At 41.5% G+C, this 25,697-nt stretch overlaps 1 protein-coding gene across 5 annotated transcripts in view; it reads right to left on the minus strand.

Annotated features, from left to right (window-relative positions):
• CHST8 (carbohydrate sulfotransferase 8) overlaps window positions 1–25,697 on the minus strand; it is a 495,888-nt gene that overhangs the window by 441,497 nt on the left and 28,694 nt on the right. For 3 of the 5 annotated variants that reach the window (XM_069739217.1, XM_069739214.1, XM_069739213.1), the window contains exon 2: window positions 14,307–14,385. The exons of the other annotated variants lie outside the window; for them this stretch is intronic. The gene's annotated coding sequence lies outside the window, so the exon portion shown is untranslated. The remainder of the gene's footprint in view (window positions 1–14,306; window positions 14,386–25,697) is intronic. 5 annotated transcript variants of the gene reach the window in all.

The following is a 25,697-nucleotide window of genomic DNA, read 5'->3' on the forward strand; positions in this document are numbered from 1 at the left end:
AATACTGCCCCTATGTACAAGAATGTAACTACTATAATACTGCTCCTATGTACAAGAATATAACTACTATAATACTGCCCCTATGTACAAGAATATAACTACGATAATACTGCCCCTATGTACAAGAATATAACTACTATAATACTGCCCCTATGTACAAGAATATAACTACTATAATACTGCCCTTATGTGCAAGAATATAACTACTATAATACTGCTCCTATGTACAAGAATATAACTACTATAATACTGCCTCCTGTGTACAAGACTATAACTACTATAATACTGCCCCTATGTACAAGAATATAACTACTATGATAATGCCCCTATGTACAAGAATATAACTACTATAATACTGCCCCTATGTACAAGAATATAACTACTATAACACAGTCCCATGTACAAGAATATAACTACTATAATACTGCTCCTATGTACAAGAATAGAACTACTATAATACTGCCCCTATGTGCAAGAATATAACTACTATAATACTGCTCCTATGTACAAGAATAGAACTACTATAATACTACCCCCTATGTACAAGAATGTAACTACTATAATACTGCTCTCTATGTACAAGAATATAACTACTATAATACTACCCCCTATGTACAAGAATGTAACTACTATAATACTGCCCCTATGTACAAGAATGTAACTACTATAATACTGCCCCTATATACAAGAATATAACTACTATAATACTACCCCCTATGTACAAGAATGTAACTACTATAATACTGCTCTCTATGTACAAGAATTTAACTACTATAATACTACCCCCTATGTACAAGAATGTAACTACTATAATACTGCCCCTATGTACAAGAATGCAACTACTATAATACTGCTCCTATGTACAAGAATATAACTACTATAATACTGCCCCTATGTACAAGAATATAACTACTATAATACTGCCCCTATTTACAAGAATATAACTACTATAATACCGCCCCTATGTACAAGAATGTAACTACGATAATACTGCCCTTATGTGCAAGAATATAACTACTATAATACTGCTCCTATGTACAAGAATATAACTACTATAGTACTGCCCCCTGTGTACAAGAATATAACTACTATAATACTGCCCCTATGTACAAGAATGTAACTACTATAATACTGCTCCTATGTACAAGAATATAACTACTATAATACTGCCTCTATATACAAGAATATAACTACTATAATACTGCTCCTATGTACAAGAAAAGTACGTCTGTTGCAGATACGTCACGGCCATTCAAAATGTTGAAGTTACATTTTAGGTTCCTGCTTGAGGATTCACAGAGCAGGAATATTCCGCGATTTACATGGGAACTTCAGGTGATGCTCTCCATCATTAGAATGAATATGAGTGCGCTCATTTATTACATTCTCCAGAAATCCCCATCAGCATTAAAATTGATGTCTTCTTCTCCTCGGCGCAGCGTAAATTAATATCTATATCAGGGGGTCAAAGACATTTAAATGTAAACACAATTACAAGCTCCTTTCCACAACGCACACAATACTTTGGGTTCCTTTCTTAAAATGAATTCATTTTTTTTAAATTGCCGATACTTTGAGGAATGGCCCTGATCGTTGGGAAACGCATTAGTGATCTGCACGAGGCAATCTTGCGCGACCATCTCAGAGACACAATTAGTCTTCGGGCTATAGCAAACAAAACATTATCCCTCTTTATTTTGCCGCTCGCCAGTGATGAATATGTTGAATTTAAGAGCAATTAAAATGTGAAATTGTGAACTGTTTTAATGTGTACAGTTCATCATCTCCTCTGCAGCTTCCAGGCGATTTGCGCTGCTCACAAACCAGACATATAGGAGGGAGAAGGCTGGTTTTTCTTTTTATTCATTTTCCTTTAATCGCTTTTGCTTTTGTTTAAACTACATGGGTTTTTTTTTGGAACTTGGGGCTGCCAGCTCTTTAAAACAAATAAATAAAAAAATCACCTAATGTGTAGATTCAGATACTGCTTGCGAATTCAGACCATCGCTTTATAGCCAGCGCCTCCATAAATCACGGGGGCATTTGTAGGCTAATGGCTAAACCCGTACAAGACCGAACTAGCAAAAAAAAAAAAAAAAAAAAGAAAAAGCAGAGAACAGAGCAATAATCTGCAGCTTGGTGGTCCCTCCAGACCTTCTGAGTCTTACTCCTTTTCCTACCAAAAGTGAAGGTATTCTCATGACGGTAACCCCTGCCCTTAAACGGTTAATTTCCCCTTCATAGATGGATAGTGCAATTTTGCTATTAATTGCTTTAGTAAAAATTTTCAGCCCCTCCTGAGATATTAACACTTCTTTTGCTTGCAGATCATGGCTTTTGGAGACGGACCACTGCTGCTTGAAAGCAGAACACGCTCAGTACTTTAATGCTCTTTTCTCTTCAGCTTGTAAGCACTCTTTCAAGCTGACCAGGATTGACCAGCTTTAGCACAGTGCTTACAAGCTAGATAGCAGCAGTGGTCGGTTTCCTAGGCAATGAGCTGTATAAAAAAAAAGAAAAGTGTAAATACCTCAAGAATAACTGCAAATTTTAATAAGCAGTTAATTGCAAGAGTTTTTCCAAGCACTTTCCAATAATATCCATCTATGAAGATGGGGAAAAAAATTTTTTTATAGCCTTTAAGGGCTTAAAGAAATCATGGAGAGGTGTCCCCTGCTTTGCTGGACTTGAGCCATGTGACTAAAAAGTGATATAGAAGGGGCGGCACATACACAGCTATAACTGCAGATCTTAAGAACAGCGTATACCCAAGCTTTATTGTATCCGGGACTAACCCAATGTACGTCTGCCTTTCCAAGTTATCCTGGCAAAAATGGAGGCTGGCACATTTAGGAGGGCTGCGCGGGAAAAAAAAGAGCCTTGGGATTCCAAAAAGATTTTTTTATTAATACCAACGCGTTTCTGCACCGGATTTGCACGTTTCTCAAGGTATAAAAACCAAGTCTCGATTGGTTTTTACACCTTGAGAAAGCAGAAACTCGTTGGAATTAATAAAATAACATTTTGGAATCCCAAGGTTCTTCATTCCTGCAGCAGAGCACACCTAAGCTTCCATTTTTGCCATTATACCTATGGAAGAACCTTTATAGTTGTTGTGCCTGCACACGACATCTTTCGGGGATTGCTACCATCGATTATACCCATCCCTTACCAGATGGTATTGCCGTATTTTGTATCCGCTTGTGTCCCTCTCCAGAGCTTACCAAGTTATCCGTGAGAGTCGATTTTAGTTATGCTTAGTCAACTTTCCAAATATTTTACGTGGCTTGATGAATGCTCTGCGTGGCCCGAAACATTGTGATTTTTATGTATAAAGTTACTAAAAGGAGGATGTCGGTTGTCCTGGATCAGGGATTTCTCTGTGTTACTACATACTTGTAGAGGGTTGCATGGAACTCAACTACAGAAAGTTATCACTAAGGTCATCTAATGTATTTTGCACATTTCGAAAGGTGTAGGCAGTGGCCACGTGTCACGTAAGGAGCAGATCCAGTTCCAACGATCAGACATTTATCATGTATTCAGTGCACAGGACATGTGCCCACTGAAAACAGCCAGGGCAGATTTTTAGCGAGCACTCTAGAATGTAGAAAACTGATATACACACTGTCAGGATTTGTCTGTGCTGGCCCATTCGAGGGGTCACCACCTGACCATTCAGAAGTGAACTGCATATCTGTGGAAACAAGCCACTTAGCCTCTGCTACTGATTTTCTAATCTGCAAGAAGAAGAAAGAAGTCGGCATGTGACCACAAGTCTGGAAATCCCATCTGATGACCCCGCAAATCAGCAAGCACAAACAAATCCTGACAGTGTGCATATTAGGTTTTTCAATGTTACAGTGCTTGCCAAAAATGTGCCCTTTCCCGGAAATATCCTTTAAGGTTGCTGCAGTTTTATAAACCACTTTATATTTAAGTTCCACTTTAATTAAGCTTGCTAATATATATTTTTTTTCTACTCATTATTAAGATTTAGCAAAGGGCTGCCAAATTCACAGGAGGATAAGCGCCTAGAAATTTACTGCTGACATCTCACTTTTTAGTGCTTTTATATTGAGGTCTATGAAGATCCAGATTCTCTCGCTACTACTTAAAAGAAATGGCCTCCTGTAAGCACGACTTGTTGAGGAGCTTTGAAAAGCTCTACAACATACGTTGGGGGAGAAAACAACAGAAATTCGGATTAATTTGTGCCAAAAAACCTCCGTCCTTGGACACACATTTCTAATACATTTTAGACACTTTTTTAAACTTTCCTCGCCAAGGATGTGTAGTTTATAGGGAAGCAGTGCAGTTTGATTGGAAAAGGGTGAGGCTTGTGCTGTGGCTAATCAACCAGAATTCAACCTATTATCAGGTTTCACTGTGCGAATATAAAAAAAAAATGTTCAAACTTTTAATTTATCAAGCAGCTCTTTGGAGACGAAACCTTGTTGTTGTTTTTTTGCACACTTGGCAAATTGAAAGTTTGCGCACTTTTTTTTATATTTCTACAGTGTGTTGCCTGTGTTTTTTTTGCATATATATTATTGGTTATTGGGCTGTAACCTGCAAACTGGCACCTACCAACAGCATATTGTCTTTGCATGTGCTGATTCATGTTCTGTTTATTATATCTATATAATGGACATTAACAACAATAGACTTATCTGCTGTACTTAGGTGGTGTTATCAGTCATTGTACAGGAGGAGGAGGAGGTGAGCTGTGACATCACCTATTGTGAATGGTGGATCCTGTGTTATCTACTGTATATAGAGGTGTTATCAGTCATTGTACAGGAGGAGGTGAGCTGTGATATCACCTATTGTGAATGGTGCATCCTGTGTTACCAGTCATTGTACAGGAGGAGGAGGTGAGCTGTAACATCACCTATTGTGAATGGTGGATCCTGTGTTATCTACTGTATATAGAGGTGTTATCAGTCATTGTACAGGAGGAGGTGAGCTGTGATATCATCTATTGTGAATGGTGGATCCTGTGTTATCTACTGTATATAGAGGTGTTATCAGTCATTGTACAGGAGGAGGAGGTGAGCTGTGACATCACCTATTGTGAATGGTGGATCCTGTGTTACCTACTGTATATAGAGGTGTTATCGGTCATTGCACAGGAGGAGGTGAGCTGTGACATCACCTATTGTGAATGGTGGATCCTGTGTTATCTACTGCAGGGGTGTCAAACTGCATTCCTCGAGGGCTGCAAACAGGTCATGTTTTCAGGATTTCCTTGTACTGCACAGGTGATAATTTAATCACCAACTCATTATTTGTGTAGGCGATTAAATTATCACCTGTGCAGTACAAGGAAATCCTGAAAACATGACCTGTTTGCAGCCCTCGAGGAATGCAGTTTGACACCCCTGATCTACTGTATATAGAGGTTTTATCAGTCATTGTACAGGAGGAGGAGGAGAGCTGTGACATCACCTATTGTGAATGGTGGATCCTGTGTTAGCAGTATATAGAGGTGTTATCAGTCATTGTACAGGAGGAGGTGAGCTGTGACATCACCTATTGTGAATGGTGGATTCTGTGTTATCTACTGTATATAGAGGTGTTATCAGTCATTGTACAGGAGGAGGAAGTGAGCTGTGACATCACCTATTGTGAATGGTGGATCTTGTGTTATCTACTGTATATAGAGGTGTTATCAGTCATTGTACAGGAGGAGGAAGTGAGCTGTGACCACCTATTGTGAATGGTGGATCCTGTGTTATCTACTGTATATAGAGGTGTTATCAATCATTGTACAGGAGGAGGTGAGCTGTGACATCACCTATTGTGAATGGTGGATCCTGTGTTATCTGCTGTATATAGAGGTGTTATCAGTCATTGTAAAGGAGGAGGAGGTGAGCTGTGACATCACCTATTGTGAATGATGGATCCTGTGTTATCTACTGTATATAGAGGTGTTATCAGTCATTGTACAGGAGGAGGAGGTGAGCTGTGACATCACCTATTGTGAATTTCAAATCCTGTTTTCACTGTAGAGATGCTACCTTTCATTGGAATCCTGTTTCTGATGATAATGAGACTGCTGAAAAGTCTTCTGTACAGAAAAACAAGCATGAGTCCATTATAATAAGGCTTAGTGGCAAGTGAGAAAATTGCAAAAAAAAAATTAAATTCATTGTATTCAACATGCTTATCATGATATGGAGAATTTAAATGTAGTTATTTTTTTTTTAATGCATTTAACATTAAAATCTGAAATGCGATTTTGGGGAATGTTCGGTAGTGTGTGTCAGTCTCTATAAACATTAGATTGGCTATCTCCAAAGCCTCAGCAAAATCTACATTGTTGCCATTTTTCAAGCACAGTTACTGTTCGCCGAGCTGAGATACATGTCGCTATCAGTCTTCCTTCTCGTTCCCCCTCACAAAATAAAGGTAGATTAATGATAACGGGGATGCATCAGGTGACAAGTTTTTCTTTGCAGCTGTGACTCTATCCCATTTTGATCCGGCTTTCGCTGCCTAGAGGCCAATTTAGAATAAAGCGCGAAAAGAAATTGTATAAATCAATCACTGGAAAATATATCCCATCCTGCACCCTCTTATCCATTTCACCGCCTAAGGAGAACAAGAATTAGACTAATCTTTTCATTGGAAGACTACCCTTGAAACAAAGAGCTGGATGCCGCTTGTCTGTCAATCCGGTAAAGATTTACATAGTCGATTTCGGAGAGTGGGGGGGAAGCCGATGCGATCCCAGCTCCGGCCAAAGATACTACTGTCTACACCAGAAGCCAGCAACAATGCACGTTTGATGGAGTGCAAGTCGCCATGAATTATTTATCACTTCATTACCTGGGAAAGCAGAAGCCTGGACGCATTTCTCTTACAGAAGGGGAAAAAAAAAAGTTCTGGACATGTTGTCGGTGCAGGAAAGTAGATTTTAAGTAACACAATCCTTGTAGTGACTAATGGTCAGTAATAATTATCTTCTGTTGACCTCGCCAATATTTGGGCGGAACGTGATCTCTGGTTTAAAGGAAACCTGTCACCAGGTGAGAAGTGTTCCATTCTTGTTCTTATTTTATTCCCGCTGCTCCCCTGAGTATTCCGTTTTTGTAAATCCGCCATACGGTTCCAGAGATATGGAGATATGGGACTTTTTATTTAGTGCTACTTTTTCTGGCCATTACTTAAGGGATCATACAAACTCATACCTAGTATAGTCCGTGGGGCTGTTCCAATGTGCGACTTTTTTTCAAGAAAAGTTAAAAAAAAAAATCTCGAGAGCGAGTCCAATATCGATCCAACTTTAAGATACAAAAAAATGAAAGCAGTCGAATGTCACCTGAGAGCTGTCCCTTTTTCAAGGACTGCTAGAAAGTAGAGAAACTCTTTTTTTTTTTTTTTTTTTTTGTATTGTTTCCCATCCGAGAAAAATGATTCAATTCAGACCAATCGCTGATGAAACTCTGAACAATATCAATGATGAGACTAGGAGATTTTATCACATGTGGGGAAAAAAATGGACGTGTGAGAGCCGTAATGCAGACGAGTTTGAAGACATGCCATGTGAGCTACGCAAAAAAAAAAAAAATGGAAAAAAAGTTAAATTTGGATTGCATTAAAAAGGCCCTTATCTCTGTAAATGTACTGGTAGATTTAAAAAAAAAATACAGAAAAGTTAAATAGTCAGGAGAACAATAGAAATAAGACAAAAGCAAAAACTGGACATACAGTTAGGTCCATATATATTTGGACAGAGACAACATTTTGCTAATTTTGGTTATAGACATTCCCACAATGAATTTTAAACAAAACAATTCAGATGCAGTTGAAGTTCAGACTTTCAGCTTTCATTTGATGGTATCCACATTAAAATTGGATGAAGGGTTTAGGAGTTTCAGCATCTTAACATGTGCCACCCATGTTGTCTCTGTCCAAATATATATGGACCTAACTGTATCTGACCTAGTGACACAAAATCAGAATATTTCAACTGTACTGGAAACATTTACCAATGGTCTCTACTTTGCAGCAGTAAAGAATCAGCTCAATGCAGTGCTTCAGATGACAGGTTGTGCACTCTTTGATCAATTAACTCCTTTTTGTCAGAGATTTAAAATGGGTGGGGACAGAACATCATGTAACCAATCAGATCATAGTAATGATGAAAGCAAAAGCAGAGGAACCTGACTTTATGATAAGCAGTGACCTGTCCAGTCATTTAAAAATAGGACTATCAGTAATTAGAAGTATTCCTGCCACTTAGCGTCAAATAATATCAGCTGTCAACTGATGGCCTATAAAAAGTTGTCTCATTACCAAGGTGCCACACAAGAAACATTTCATGATAGGTAAAACAAGTGAGCCGTCTCAAGACCTTTGCAACCTTATTGCTGCAAAACATACTGATGGCATTGGTTACATTAGAATTTCTAAACTATCCAAGCCTCCAGTGAGAACCGTTGGGGACATAATCAAGAAGTGGAAAGAGTATAATTTCAATTTAAACCAGCAATGACCAGGTACTCCCCACAAGATTTTAGACAGAGGAGTGAAAAGAATTATCAGAAGAGTTCTCCATGAACCAAGGGCCACATGTGGAAAGCTACAGAAAGACCGTGAATCAGCAGGTACAATTATTTCACAGAAAACTAGAAGTAATGCACTCAACCACCATGGCCTGTCTGCGCACTCACCAGGCAGCTTCCATGGCCTGTCTGTATGCTCACCGCGCAGCCTCCAAGGCCTGTCTGCATGCTCATTGCGCAACTTCCACAGCCTGTATGAATGTTGACCTCGCAGCCTCCAGGGCCTGTCTGCACATTCACCGTGCAGCCTCCAGGGCCTGTCTGCACACTCACCGTGCAGCCTCCAGGGCCTGTTTGCACACTCACCGTGCAGCCTCCATGGCCTGTCTGCACACTCACAGCACAAGACTCCATTGCTGAACAAAAAGCATGTTCAAGTGCACATAAATCTTGCTCAACAACATTTACACAAACCTCTGAAATACTAGAACAATATAATCTGGTCGGATGAGACCAAAATTGAACTCTTTGGACCCCATAATACACACTATATTTGGAGGCCAAAAGGCACTGCATATCACCCCAAAGAACCATACCAACAGTGAAGCTTGGAGGTGGGAATATCATGGTGTGGGTCTGTTTTTCAGCATATGGCATTGACAAACTTCATGTGATTGAAGGAAGGATGAATGGAGAAATGTACCAAGATACTTTTGATATAAAATCTGGTGACATCCAACAGGATGATAAAGATGAAATGAGAGTGAACATTTCAGCAAGACAATGATCCCAAAACACAGCCAAGGAAGCTCTCAGCTGGTTTTTGAGAAGGAAAATAAAGATGCTAGAATGATTGAGCCAATCACCGGACCTGAATCCAATAGAAAATGTATGGAAGGACCTAAAGCTTAGAGTTCATAGAAGGAGCCCACAGGACCTTCGTGGTCTGAAGAGTGTTTGTGTGGAAGACTGGGCCAAAATCACACCTGAGCAATGCCTGTGACTAGTTTCTCCATACAGGAGGTCTTGAAGTTATCACAAACAAAGGCTTTTGTACAAATTATTAATTAAATTTCAGGAACCGTGTTCAATACTTTTTTCATGTGTCATTTCTCATTATTACACATGATTTATGGACATCTATGGTTTGATTTCTTTGCCTGTGTGGATTGGATGGGTTGTTACCGACATCTAGTTAAAGTTTCATGATCATAGCACCGTTAGAAATAAATTTACACAAAAAATTGGTGGTGTGTGTGCGTACACACACACACACACACACACACACACACACGTGTGAGAAAGTGTTTGCCCCCTTACTGATTTCTTATTCTTTTGAACATTTGTCACACTTAAATGTGTCAGCTCACCAAACAGATTTAAATATTAGACAAAGATAACACAAAATGCAGTTTTTAAATAAAGTTCTTTACTATTAAGGGGAAAAAAATATTCCAAACCTACAGGGCCCTATGCAAAAAAGTGATTGCCCTCCCTTTAAAACAAAAATTAACTGTTGATTATCACATCTTTGAGAAGCGGAGTCCATATTCCCTTTTTACATGCAGGCTTGATTACTGCCACACCTGTTCTCAATCAAGAAATCACTTAAATAGGACCTGACTGACAAAAGTGAAGTAGACCAAAATTTCATCAAAAGCTAGACATCATGCCGCGATCCAAAGAAATTCTGGAACAAATGAGAATAAGTAATTGAGACCTATCAGTCTGGAAAAGGTTATATAAAGCCTTTTCTCCATCTTTGGGTCTCCAGCAAACCACAGTGACAGCCATTATACACAAAAGGTGAAACTTTGGAATAATAATAATAATAATAATAATTTTATTTATATAGCGCCAACATATTCCGCAGCGCTTTACAAATTATAGAGGGGACTTGTACAGACAATAGACATTACAGCATAACAGAAATACAGTTCAAAACAGATACCAGGAGGAGTGAGGGCCCTGCTCGCAAGCTTACAAACTATGAGGAAGAGGGGAGACATGAGAGGTGGATGGTAACAATTGCTTTAGTTATTCGGACCAGCTATAGTGTAAGGCTCAGGTGTTCATGTAAAGCTGCATGAACCAGTTACCTGCCTAAGTATGTAGCAGTACAGACACAGAGGGCTAATACTGCATAAAGTGTATGAGAACATGATGCGAGGAATTTTTTTTTTTTTTATTATTAATAGGCCACACAGGGATCGTTAGGTTAATGCATTGAGGCGGTAGGCCAGTCTGAACAAATGAGTTTTTAGGACACGCTTAAAACTGTGGGGATTGGGGATTAATCGTATTAACCTAGGTAGTGCATTCCAAAGAATCGGCGCAGCACGTGTAAAGTCTTGGAGACGGGAGTGGGAGGTTCTGATTATTGAGGATGCTAACCTGAGGTCATTAGCGGAGCGGAGGGCACGGGTAGGGTGGTAGACTGATACCAGGGAGGAGATGTAGGGTGGTGCTGAGCCATGGAGTGCTTTGTGGATGAGGGTAGTAGTTTTGTACTGGATTCTGGAGTGGATGGGTAGCCAGTGTAATGACTGGCACAGGGTAGAGGCATCGGTGTAACGGTTGGTGAGGAATATGATCCTGGCTGCAGCATTCAGGACAGATTGGAGCGGGGAGAGTTTTGCAAGAGGGAGACCGATTAGTAGAGAGTTGCAATAGTCCAGACGAGAATGAATAACTGAAACAGTCAGAGTTTTTGCAGAGTCGAAATTAAGAAAAGGGCGAATTCTAGAAATGTTTTTGAGATGCAGGTAAGAAGAGCGAGCCAGTGATCGGATGTAGGGGGTGAATGAAAGGTCAGAATCAAGGATGACCCCAAGGCAGCGGGCATGTTGCTTTGGAGTAATGGTGGAACCGCACACGGAGATGGCAATGTCAGGCAAAGGTAGGTTAGTAGAGGGAGAGAACACGAGGAGTTCAGTTTTTGACAGGTTTAGTTTCAGATAGAGGGAGGACATGATGTTAGAGACAGCGGTAAGACAATCACTGGTGTTTTCTAAAAAGGTCGGTGTGATATCGGGAGCAGAAGTGTATAATTGGGTGTCGTCAGCATAGAGATGGTACTGGAAACCAAATCTACTGATTGTTTGTCCAATAGGGGCAGTATACAACGAGAAGAGTAGGGGGCCTAGGACTGATCCTTGAGGAACCCCAACAGTAAGGGGAAGGTGAGAGGAGGAGGAACCAGCAAAACATACAGTGAAGGATCGGTCAGAGAGATAGGAGGAGAACCAGGAGAGAACGGTGTCCTTGAGGCCGATGGAGCGGAGCATAGTGAGGAGGAGCTGATGATCCACAGTGTCGAATGCTGCAGAGAGATCCAAGAGAATTAGCATGGAGTAGTGACCATTAGATTTAGCTGTTAGTAGGTCATTAGAGACTTTAGTGAGGGCAGTTTCAGTAGAGTGTAAAGAGCGGAAGCCAGATTGAAGAGGGTCAAGAAAAGAGTTATCTGAGAGATAGCGGGTAAGACGGGAGTGGACCAGGCGTTCGAGGAGTTTAGAGATGAAGGGAAGATTAGAGACAGGTCTATAATTAGCGGCACAGTTTTGATCGAGGGATGGTTTTTTAAGTAATGGATGTATGATGGCATGCTTAAATGAGGAGGGAAAAATACCGGAAGTGAGGGAAAGGTTGAATATTTTTGTTAGGTGAGAGGTGATAGCCGGGGAAAGGGACTGGAGGAGATGTGACGGAATGGGGTCACTGGTGCAAGTGGTCGGGCGAGAAGATGCAAGGAGCCTGCTTACTTCCCAGGAGTGGCCAACCAACCAAAATTACCCCAAGGGCGCAGTGACGTCTCATCCAAGGGGTCACATAAGACTCCACAACATGCAAAGAACTGCAGGTCTCACTTAAGGTCAGTGTTCATGACTCCACCATAAGAAAAAAACTGGGCAAAAATGGGCTGCATGGCAGAGTTTCAATACTAAAACCACTGCGGGGCAATAAGAACATAAAGGTTCATCTCAGTTTTGCCAGAAAACATCTTGATGATCCCTAAGACTTTTGGGAGAATACTCTGTGGGTTGACAAGACAAAAAAGTTGAACCTTTTGGAAGGTGCATGTCCCATTACATCCGTCGTAGAAGTAACATAGCATTTCAGAAAAGGAACATCACACCAACAGTAAAATATGGTGGTGGTAGTGTTCTGGTCTGGGGCTGTTTTGCTGCTTCAAGACCTGGAAGACTTGCTGTGGTAAATAGAACTATGAATACTGTGGTCTACTAAATAATGTGTTTAATGCTCGGAAACCCTCCAATGTGGCTGAATTACAACAATTCTGCAAAGATGAGTGGGCCCAAATTCCTCCGGAGCGTTGTAAAAGACCCATTGCGAGCTATCACAAATGCTTGATTGAAGTAGTTGCTGCTAAGGGCGGCCAAACTAAATAATCGATTTGGTTGGCAATCACTTTTTCACACAGGACATTGTAGGCTTGGATTTCTTTTTCCTTTAACAATAAATACCTTAATTTAAAACCTGCATTTTGTGATTACTTGTGTTATCTTTGCCTAATATTTAAAATTGTTTAGTGATCTGTCACATGTACGTGACCAACATGCAAAGAATGGGAAATCAGGATGGGGCAAACACTTTTTAACCCCAGTGTATATATATTAAATGTGTGTGCATATATATGTGCATATATATATATATATATATATATACACACACACAAATAAGTATAATATGTATATGTGACAAAAGTACCATAACTGGAACCCCCAGACCCATGTAAAGACGCCCCTATAATCTGTTCTGCTAACAGTTTAGCACTTACTGAACATTTGAGCCAGCTGTCCTATCACATTGATCAAATCACTGTGCCAAGTGTTGCATTTAATCAATGCTCTCCGGGGTATCAAACCAAGAGAAATACACAAATGTGCAATTTTCTAAGAAATGATGGGCATCCTGCCTATAGGACATACATGCTTCTACTCACCGCTATGGGTCGACCATTAATGATAAAAGTTTGTTTTTTACACAATACTTTATCTGCGAATAAGGGCAGCGATCAGTATAAATCATTATTCCCGATAGCTTTCCGCTGGCTGACTTCAGACCCGATGTATCCAACCCCTCCGAGGAGCACTGAACACCAGCTCCATTCACTTCAGATTAGGGAACAGATGGGTTGATGAGGTCCTGCTTACTGTACCATATATATGTCATTGTATATATTAGGGCCTGTATCTTAAAGTGGAAATACCGTAAATGAACAGAAATATAAGAATATCATCAGCTATAAAGACAACGGACATACATTGCACAGATGCATCATCGTGCAACAATGCTCCATGCTAATCATTGGTAGTGATCTGCATTTTCTTAAGTGCTTAAAAGACAAATACAAGTGCCTGGGTCAAATGAACAAATGTACCGTATATTGAAGTCTTTATTTAATCCAGGCTATCACATGGTTTTTAAGACAATCAAACAACAAAACTTGTTGGGGTTTTTTTGTGTGCGTTGGAATGTACAATATAAATGTTTAGATACAGGTGAATCGGCTTGTCCTGAGGGGTTTAAAAATTAAAAAATAGGGGCATAGATATGATTCTACCCAGCATCAGGGGTGGCAAGATCACCAATCCACTAGTGAGATTAAAAGCAAGGTGGATCTGGGACTTTAAAGACAGTGCATGCTCTTGGCCTTAATGAACACCTCATCTTGGTTCCCTTCCTGTAAACCTTACCCATTTAATCCTTTATTGACATTACATTATATTTATTGGTTTTACTGTTTTTTAACTTTTTTTTTATACTTGCCTTTGTTTTTAGTTTCATCCATTGTGACGTGGCTCCCTCTTTTTGCGGTTCGGCTATGCGCATGCCCAGACGTGATACACTGTGAAGACAGTCCATATGAAGGATGTGAATTTGAAGGCTATCTTGATCAGCACAATTTTATAACACTATTAATTTTTCATTATTATCATTATTTATTGTAATTTCCTTACTTATATTCACTTGCACTTTGTATTTATTACATTATTTTTCACATCCATGTTTCATCTCTACTCATTATTTATTATAGATTTTGTATTTATTATTTATTTTTTACTGTTTATTTATTTATTCTTTATTTATCTTTTATATATTTATTTTTCCTTCCATGCACATATTTTTATCCCTTGGTCTCACATGGCCATTACTACACTCTCATTTTATTACTTTTTCACCTATGCGCCACCATTTTTTTTAAATTGATCTATATAACACAAATTATGTGTTTTCATGCTGTTATTTTTTTATACGAATTTTACATCACCTTGATTCATCACTTCACAGTATGCTTCATTCTTTATCCCCTTATTCCCACTCTCATCTTCTACTTCATTACCATATTTATATCATCACCACATTCACACCATTCCCCCCTGCTTTAACCCCTTCATGACCTGGCCATTTTTTGCAATTCTGACCAGTGTCCCTTTATGAGGTAATAACTCAGGAACGCGTCAACGGATCCTAGCGATTCTGAGATTTTTTTCGTGACATATTGGGCTTCATGTTAGTGGTAAATTTAGGTCGATAATTTTTGTGTTTATTTGTGAAAAAAACGGAAATTTGGCGAAAATTTTGAACTTTTTGCAATTTTCTAATTTTTAATTTTTATTCTGTTAAAAGAGAACTTGTCACCCCCAAAATCGAAGGTGAGCTAAGCCCACCGGCATCAGGGGCTTATCTACAGCATGCCGTAATGCTGTAGATAAGCCCCCGTTGTATCCTGAAATATGAGAAAAAGAGGTTATATTATACTCACCTGGGCGGGCGGTCCGATCCGATGGGCGTGGTGGTCCAGGGCCTCCCATCTTCTTACGATGACGTCCTCTTCTTGCCTTCACGCTGCGGTTCCGGCGCAGGCGTACTTTGTCTGCCCTGTTGAGGGCAAAGCCAAGTACTGCAGTGCACAGGCGCCGGGAAAGGTCAGAGAGGCCCAGTGCCTGCGCACTGCAGTACTTTGCTCTGCCCTCAACAGGGCAGACAAAGTACGCCGGAGCCACAGCGTGAATCCAATAAGACGATGTCATCGTACAAAGATGGGAGGCCCGGACCGTGACGCCCATCGGATCGGACCGCAGCGGGACCGCCCCTGAGTATAATCTAACCTCCTTTTCTCATCTTTCAGGATACATCGGGGGCTTATCTACAGCATTACAGAATGTTGTAGATAAGCCCCTGATGCCGGTGGGCTTAGCTCACCTTCGATTTTGGGGGTGACAGGTTCCCTTTAAACCACAGTTAAGTGACACAAAATATTTAATAAATAACATTACCCACATGTCTACTTTACATCAGCACAATTTTGGAAACAACATTTTTTTTTTGCTAGGAAGCTATAAGGCCATGTTCACACCATCCTTTTTTCATGCGGAATCGCCGCGATTTTCCCGCTGCGGGTCCGCAGCTGTTTTCCATGCAGGGTACATTACAATGTACCCTATGGAAAACAGGAACTGCTGTGCCCACATTGCGGAAAATCGCGAAAAAAGCCGCGCTGAATAGCCGCGGTAAAAAAGAAGTACAATGTCACTTCTTTTTGCGGAACTGCAGCGGTTCTGCACCCATAGACCTCCATTGTGAGGTCAAACCCGCAGTAAAACCCGCAGATGAAAAAAATATCTGCGGGTTTTCTGCGGTTTGTGGTGCAGAGCCGCTGCAGTGTGGCTGCCCCCCCCCCCCCACCCCCCGTGCTCCAATCACACCCCCCCATGCTCCGATGCCACCCCCCGTGCTCCGACGCCCCCCCGTGCCCTCATCTCCCCCCCTTATACTTACCCGGCCTCCCGGTGTCTGTCCGGCCGTCTTCTCCCTGGGCGCCGCCATCTTGCAAAATGGCGGGCGCATGCGCCGTGCGCCCGCCGAATCTGCTGGCCGGCAGATTCGTTCCAAAGTGCATTTTGATCACTGAGATATAACCTATCTCAGTGATCAAAATAAAAAAAATAGTAAATGACCCCCCCCCCCCTTTGTCACCCCCATAGGTAGGGACAATAAAAAAATTAAGAATTTTTTTTTTTTCCACTAAGGTTAGAATAGGGTTAGGGTTAGGGGTAGGGTTAGGGGTAGGGTTAGGGGTAGGGTTAGGGGTAGGGTTAGGGGTAGGGTTAGGGGTAGGGTTAGGGGTAGGGTTAGGGTATTTTCAGCCATTTTAACCCTAAAAAACTTCCTAGAAAACACACAGACTCTGCATAGAAAACTGCATAAAAAAACGCACCAAAAAACGCACCAAAAAAAGGACCTGCGTTTTCTGCCAAGAGCTGCGGTTTTTAGTCCTGAAAAAAAAGGAGGGAAATCAGGAATGTGTGAACATAGCCTAAGGGTTAAAATGTGACCAGCGATTTCTCATTTTTACAACAAAATTTACAAAACCATATTTTTTAGGGACCACCTCACATTTGAAGTCAGTTTGAGGGGTCTATATGGCTGAAAATACCCAAAAGTTACGCCGTTCTAAAAACTGCACCCCTCAAGGTACTCAAAACCACATTCAAGAAGTTTATTAACCCTTCAGGTGCTTCACAGCAGCAACATGGAAGGAAAAAATGAACATTTAAAAAAAAATGAACATTTAACTTTTTAGTCACAAAAATGATCTTTTAGCAACAATTTTTTTATTTTCCCGAGGGTAAATGGAGAAACTGGACCCCGAAGGTTGTTGTCCAATTTGTCCTGAGTACGCCGATACCCCATATGTGGGGGGAACCAATGTTTGGGTGCATGACAGGGCTCGGAAGGGAAGGAGCACCATTTGACTTTTTGAATGAAAAATTCTCTCAAATCTTTAGCGTACACCATGAGGCATTTGGAGAGCCCCTGTGTGCCTAAACATTGGAGCTCCCCCACAAGTGACCCCATTTTGGAAACTGGACCCCCCAAGGAGCTTATCTAGATGCATAGTGAGAACTTTGAACCCCTAGCTGCTTCACAAATTGATCCGTAAAAATGAAAAAGTACCTTTTTTTTCCCACAAAAAAACTTTTTTAGCCTCAATTTTTTCATTTTCACATGGGCAACAGGATAAAATGGATCCTAAAATGTGTTGGGCAATTTCTCCTGAGTGCACCAATACCTCACATGTGGGGGGTAAACCACTGTTTGGGTGCACAGCAAGGCTTGAAAGGGAAGGAGCGCCATTTGACTTTTTGAATGGAAAATTAGCTCCAATCGTTAGCGGACACCATGTCATGTTTGGAGAGCCCCTGTGTGCCTAAACATTGGAGCTCCCCCACAAGTGACCCCATTTTGGAAACTAGACCCCCCATGCAACTAATCTAGATGCATAGTGAGCACTTTGAACCCCCAAGTGCATCACAGAAGTTAACGAAGAGCCGTGAAAATAAAAAATCATTTTTCTTTCCTCAAAAATTATTTTTTAGCCCACAATTTATTATTTTCACAAGGGTGACAGGAGAAATTGGACCCCAAAAGTTGTCCAGTTTGTCCCGAGGACGCTGATACCCCATATGTGGGGGTAAACCACTATTTGGGCACACGTTAGGGCTCGGAAGGGAAGTAGTGACGTTTAGGAATACAGACTTTGATGGAATGGTCTGCGGGCGACATGTTACGTTTGCAGAGCCCCGAATGTGCGTAAACAGAAGAAACCCCCCACAAGTGATCCCATTTTGGAAACTAGACCCCCCAAGGAACTTATTTAGATGTGTGCTGAGCACTTTGAACCCCCAAGTGCGTCACAGAATTTTATAAACGCAGAGCGATGAAAATAAAAATCTTTTTTCCCACAAAAATCATTTTTTAGCCACCATTTTTTTATTTTCCCAAGGGTAACAGGAGATATTAGACCCCCAAAGTTGTTTTTCAATTTTTCCTGAGTATGCTTATGCCCCATATGTTTGGGTAAACCACTGTTTGGGCGCACGTCGGGGCTCGGAAGGGAGGAAGCGCCATTTGACTTTTTGAACGCAAGATTGGGTAGAATCAATGGTGGCGCCATGTCGCGTTTGGAGACCCACTGATGTGCCTAAACAGTGGAAACCCCTCAATTCTAAGGCTGTGTTCACACGTTGCGGTTTTTTCTCGGTTTTTTCACGTTTTTTCCCGATAAAAACGCTATAAAACCGCAAAAAAAACGCATACAATAAGCATCCCATCATTTATAATGAATTCCGGATGTTTTGTGCACATGATGCGTTTTTTTCCACACAAAAAACGCATACCGCACAAAATCCGGACATGCTCTATCTTTTTGCGGTTTTTTTGCTGATTTCCCACTCCAAAATGCATTGGGAAGTGTCCGGAAAAAACCGCGGCAAAACCACGGCAAAATCGTGGCAAAAACGCATGCGGTTTTCTTGCGGATTTCATGCAGAAAATGTCCGGAATTCTCAGGAATTTTCTGCATGAATTCCTGAACGTGTGCACATAGCCTAAGGGTATGTGTCCACATTCAGGATTGTATCAGGATTTGGTCAGGATTTTTCATCAGTATTTGTAAGCCAAAACCAGGAGTGGGTGATAAATGCAAAAGTGGAGCATATGTTTCTATTATACTTTTCCTCTAATTGTTCCACTCCTGATTTTGGCTTACAAATACTGATGAAAAATCCTGACCAAATCCTGATGCAATCCTGAAGGTGGACACATACCCTTACTCCAACACTGAGGTTATGTGCACACATTGCAGATTTGACTGTGGAATTTTCTGTGCAGATTTTGCATTTCTTGGCAAAAAACGCAGGTCAGAATTTGCGCCTTTTTTTGGTATGTGCACACGTTGCAGATTTTTGTGCAGATTTCTTCCTTTTTTTTTTTACCCCTGCAGATTTCTATTATGGAAAGGGTGTAGAAACGCAGCAGATCTGCACAAAAGAATTGACATGGTCCTTTTTTGAATCTGCTGCATTTTCCGTGCAGATTTTTCGGCACCATCAGCACAGCATTTTTTATTTGCCATTGATTTACATTGTACTGTAAATCACTTGCAGATCTGCAGCGTTTCTGCGCGGACAAAAAAGTAATGACGGATGCGTCGAGAGAGAGAGAGCGAGAGATCCTGCGTCCATAGGCCTCCATTCTAGTCAACGATGTATGTCGCAGGATCCGTCCACGTTTTCCCGACGCAGACAAAAAAAACGTTACATTGCCAAAACAAAACACGACGGATCCGTCGCACGACGGATCCGTCGCACGACGGATGCGACATGTGGCAATCCGTCGCTAATACAAATCTATGGGAAAAAACGGATCCTGCAGCCACATTTACAGGATCCGTTTTTTTCCCAAAATGACGCATTGCAACGGATCTGAAAAGACGGAAGTGTGAAAGAGGCCTAACCCCAACACACCCCTAACCCCAACACACTCCTAACCCTAATCCTAACCACAAGCCTAACCCTAACCCCAATATACCCCTAACCCTAATCTTAACCCCAATTCCAACACTAACCCTAATTCCAACCATAACCCTAAGGCTATGTGCCCACGTTGCGGTTTCACGTGCGGATTTTTCCGCACCGTTTTTGAAAAATCCGCAGGTAAAACGCACTGCATTTTACCTGCGGATTTACTGTGGATTTCCCGCATTTTTTGTGCGGATTTCACCTGCGGATTCCTATTGAGAAGCAGGTGTAAAACGCTGCGGAATCCACACAAAGAATTGACATGCTGCGGAAAATACAACGCAGCGTTTCCACACGGTATTTTCCGCACCATGGGCACAGCGGATTTGGTTTTCCATAGATTTACATGGTACTGTAAACCTGATGAAAAACTGCTGCGAATCCGCTGCGGATCTGCAGCTAAATCCGCACCGTGTGCACATAGCCTAATTCTAACCCTATCCCTAATTCCAACCCTAACCCTAATTCTAACCCTAACCCTAGTGGAAAAATAAAAATAAATATATTTTCTTTATTTCATTATTTTCCCTACCTATGGGGCTGATAAAGGGGAGGGAGGTTATTTACTATTTTTTTATTTTGATCATGGTGGTAGACCCTATCACAATGATCAAAATGTACCTCAAATGAATGAATCAATCTGCTGGCCAGCCGATTCGGCGGGCGCATTCCGCATGCATTTTGGAGGATGGCGGCGCCCATCGGAGAAGACGGATGGACACCGGGACTCGGGAGGTACGGGGAGTGGGATCGGACTGCGGGGGGAGAGGAGGGCAGTGGAGGACAAGACGTATGGGAGGAAAGACTGACGGCTGCAGCAGATCACCGCCGTCATTCGGTGGTGGGGGCAGATCGCGGTCTCCAGCCGTGGCCGATGATATTGCAGCATCGGCCATGGCTGGATTGTAATATTTCACCAAGTTTCATTGGTGAAATATTACGATTGCTCTGATTGACTGTTTCACTTTCAACAGCCAATGAGAGCGATCGTAGCGACGGGGGGGGGGGGGGGGCAAAGTCCCCCTGTTCCTGCAGGTCGGATGAAATTTAAGTTAACCCTTTCACTCAACCTGCAGGAACGCGATCATTTTGTGACACAGCATATGAATCACAGGTCGGATTGGCAACGACTTTTGTGACGCATACCCGGTGTCACAGGTCGGGAAGGGGTTAATATCGCGTTTCCCCACTCCTTGTTACTTCTTTTTTATTAATTTTTTTCTCATATTGCCCATTTCCCTCACACCTTCCTTACACTTAATTACTGCTTTCTATATGTGCCCGCTCTTGTGTTTAACCTATTATCTTAGTGCTCATCCAGTTCTACCTTTTGCTGAGTTTACATGCCCATGACTGTTGGACCTTCGTTGCACGCATGCGCAGCTTGTGTCTCGGGTCATGGTGGGTTCCGCAGTCTCTATGTTGCTGTGGCAACGTATGACAGGTGCTTTATTAAGCATTTTGGCTATACCTGCTATCCTGTACTCCTATTGTACTTAGTCTTTGCACTGCATTTAGGTTTTCCCACTGCTGTTATGGACATAAGTATTTTTTCATTATGAACGGATTACCCATTGTGGTTGTACAGCTGAATATGTCCATTGCACATGCACTTTATTTTCTGCTCTACACCTAGTGTCACTGCATTTATGGAGTCCTATGGATCTTTTCTGCCCTTTTATTATTACTAGGCTTAAGGCATACAATATGCTGACATCTCACTACACTTACCCTGAAAGAGACACACATACACCCTGTTGTCTCAAATTGTATTTTTGGTGCCCCCTTCTTTTACACTTTGCAGGATACCGTACATATGTATTATGATTATAATTTATCTATTTATCCATGAAGTCATAACCTGCATTTACATATACAGGTACAGCGCATAAAATTATAATATCACCAAAAAGTTCATTTATTTCAGTTCTTCAATACAAAAAGTAAAACTCATATATTAAATATAGTCTTTACAAATAGAGTGATGTATATCAAGTGTTTATTTCTGTTAATGTTGATGATTATGGCTTACAGCCAATGAAAACCCAAAAGTCATTATCTCTGTAAATTAGAATACTTTATAACACAAGCTTGAAAAAATGATTTTAAAATCTGAAATGTTGGCCTACTGAAATTTATGATCAGTAAATGCACTCAATGCTTGGTCGGGCTCCTTTTGCATCAATTACTGCATCAGTGCGGCGTGGCATGGAGGCGATCAGCCGGTGGCACTGCTGAGGGGTTATGGAAGCCCAGGTTGCTTTGATAGCAGCCTTCAGCTCGTCTGCATTGTTGGGTCTGGTGTCTCATCCTCCTCTTGACAATACCCCATATGGGGTTAAGATTGGATGACTTTGCTGACAATCAAGTACCGTCATACTGTTGTTAGTAAACCAGATATTGGCACTTTTTGCAGTGTGGACAGGTGCCAAGTCCTGCTGGAGAATGAAATTTCCATCTCCAAAAAGCTTGTCAGCAGAGGAAAGCATGAAGAGTTCTAAATTGTCCTGGTAGACGGCTGTGATGACTTTGGTCTTGATAAAACAGTGGACCTACACCAGCAGATGACATGGCTCCCCAAACCACCACTGATTGTGGAGACTTCACACTAGACCTCAAGCAGCTTGGATTGTGGCCTCTCCACTCTTCCTCCAGACTCTGGGACCTTGATTTCCAAATGAAATGCAAAATATACTTTCATCTGAAGACAACAACTTGGACCACTGAGCAAGTGTCCAGTTCTTTTTCTCCTTGGCCCAGGTAAGACACTTCTGGCCTTGTCTATGGGTCATGAGTGGCTTGACACAAGGAATGTGATAAGTCCCATGTCCTGGATACGTCTGCGTCGCTCTTGAAGCAACTCCAGCAGCAGTCCACTCCAGGTGAATCTCCCCCAAATTTTTGAATGGCCTTTTCTAAACAATCCTTTCAAGGCTACGGTTATCCCGGTTGCTTGTGCACCTTTTTCTAACACACTTTTTCCTTCCACTCAACTTCTCATTAATATGCTTGGATACAGCACTGTGAACAGTCGGCTTCTTTAGCAATGACCTTTTGTGGCTTTCCCTCCTTCTGGAGTGTGACAATGACTGCCTTCTGGACATCTGTCAAGTCAGCAGTCTTCCCCATGATTGTGGAGCTACTGAAACAGACTAAGGGACCTTTTTAAACACTTAGGAAGCCTCTGTAGGTGTTTTTTTTGTTAATTATTCTAATTTACTGAGATAATGACTTTTGGATTTTCATTGGCTGTAAGCCATAATCATCAACAGAAATAAATACTTGATATAGATCTCTCTGTAATGACTCTATATAATATATAAGTTTCCCTTTTTGTATTGAAGAACAGAAATAAATTAACTTTTTGATTATATTCTCATTTTGTGAGAAGCACCTACATTTTTTTCAAGAAACATTTTGAAAATTGTCTGTTAAAAAAAAAATTTAAAAAAAAAGAACAAGCCACTTTTTAGATATGGAACCTGATAGAATCGCCTTCAAAATCACTGCATAGAACGCTTTAAGAAAAAAAACTTTAGGTAAATATTTTTTTCCCAAAAACACCCTTACAAAAACGGCTCTAGAAAAAGTTTCTGCTGGAAAAACACATTGATTATGAGAGCCCCAAAAACGCAGTGTGAACATAGCCTTAGCATCTGCAATCGAACAGTTATCATCTGTCCAGTGGATAGGTGATAATTTTTCAGAATGGAAAACATTTTCTTTGGGTTGGATTCACACTTCTGAGTAGTAGGTCGGACCAGCCGTGGGTCGGATTTTAGTTGCCACAAAAAAAAAAATGGAAACCTTCTTTACTTTCACACACTGAAAATTTGCCCTAATCGCACCAGACTAAAGCAGGTGCAAGACCTGATAATGTTCCCCAATCTAACTTTCCAGTTGTTATTGGAAATCCTCCCTTTACAAGCTGTAGTAAATCGATAATAGCAGGCAGTACTGCTGAGGATTACACGTTCCCAGAGCTTGGCCTGCAGGAGCCGCCTGCAGAATGTTAATGCAGACCTACAAATGCAGTCCAGATGTTGTACCGGCACATATAATGAAATATTATTAAGCAAGTACACCAGAAACATGCAAATGCAAAAACATTCCAGAACTATCTCAGGCTTGTTCACTACGCAGTGCATAATGAGGAGGAGCCAGAGGTTATACGTAACCATTCTATACACTGAGAGCTGATTTACTAAATGCAGTTACGGTATTTAATGGTTGCAATTTTTGCTATCTAGGTTATGGTGCTTTGTAGGTTTCCCACCAAGGTGAAGTTCTGCCATAGAGGGTGAAGGAACAGCTCCCCTGGTGGCCATATTAATATAGATCCCAATATTCTACAGGTTATATCAAGAAGCAATAAAATTAATAAAAACCTGCAATCACTACAGTGATTATACTGAGATATAGATGCTCTTACTGGATAACACTGCACAAGTTAAATACACTGAGATATAGATGCTCTTACTGGATAACACTGCACAAGTTAAAATAAAAAGGCAAATTAAAAGTGAACCCGTCATGTTGAAAATGGTGTCTGATCTGCAGGGATTGCCTCCCTGATGTATAACATCCGGCCCCATAGACCCCCGCTGTATAACCTCCGGCCCAATAGACTCCCGGTGTATTACATCCGGCCTCATAGACCCCCGATGTATAACCTAATGCCCCATAGACCCCCGGTGTATAACCTCCGGGCCCATTGACCCCCGATGTATTACATCCGGCCTCATAGACCCCCGATGTATAACCTCCAGCCCCATAGACCCCAAATGTATAACCTAAGGCCCCATAGAACCCCGGTCCCATAGACTCCCGGTGTATTACATCCAGCCCCATAAACCCCCAATGTATAACCTAAGGCCCCATAGACCCCCGGTGTATAACCTCCGGGCCCATTGACCCCCGCTGTATAACCTCCGGTCCCATAGACTCCCGGTGTATTACATCCGGCTTCATAGACCCCCGCTGTATAACCTCCGGTCCCATAGACTCCCGGTGTATTACATCCGGCTTCAAAGACCCCCGCTGTACAACCTCCGGTCCCATAGATGACCGGCATATAACCTCCGGCGACCTTGCCCTCTGGTGTATAACCTGCGGCTCCATTGACCCCCGGTGTATAACATCCGGCCCCACATCATGTCGTCTGATTTTACTAATATGTGACAGAATGGCCGATGGTAAAGAGCTCACTGATACCAGGATGAAGCACAAACTGGGCAGACTGCACAACTCTCGAGTAATGTAGCACTAGGACAGGGCGCTTGTTCCATAGAGGAGACCACTTATGTTCCATTGAACATCTGGAATTTGTAGATGTTTGGGTGAACCGCACAGCAATAGGCAGAGAATATGCATAAATACTATTTAAGGTTATTCTGTGCCTATTGGTGTGCAGTTTGTCCAAATAGCTACGAATTCCTGATACCAGCACGATCTTGTAAAAGGTGTCAAGTCCATTCCTGACATTTCTGCTGACTCCATAACTGCGGAGTCCAAACATGACCACAGATGCCTGCTACATCTTGTAGAAAACCTTCCCAGAGGAGCGGACGCTGTTATATCTGCCATGAGGGGGATCAACACTTCACTCATGCCTATTTATTTAGGATGGGATTTCAGAAAAGATTCTGAATGTCTAAAGCACTAAAAAGTATTTTCCTTGCCCTCATGTACATGGGTTCAACTCAACACTATTCACTTTAATGGTGTTCAGCTGCCACCATGGCGCTATTTCTGCAAGAAAGCAGCCATGTTATTCTATTCCTGCACAACCTCT

The sequence above is a fragment of the Ranitomeya imitator genome, chromosome 9 (genome assembly GCF_032444005.1).
Source record: "Ranitomeya imitator isolate aRanImi1 chromosome 9, aRanImi1.pri, whole genome shotgun sequence".
In the NCBI taxonomy this organism is placed as follows: domain Eukaryota; kingdom Metazoa; phylum Chordata; class Amphibia; order Anura; family Dendrobatidae; genus Ranitomeya; species Ranitomeya imitator.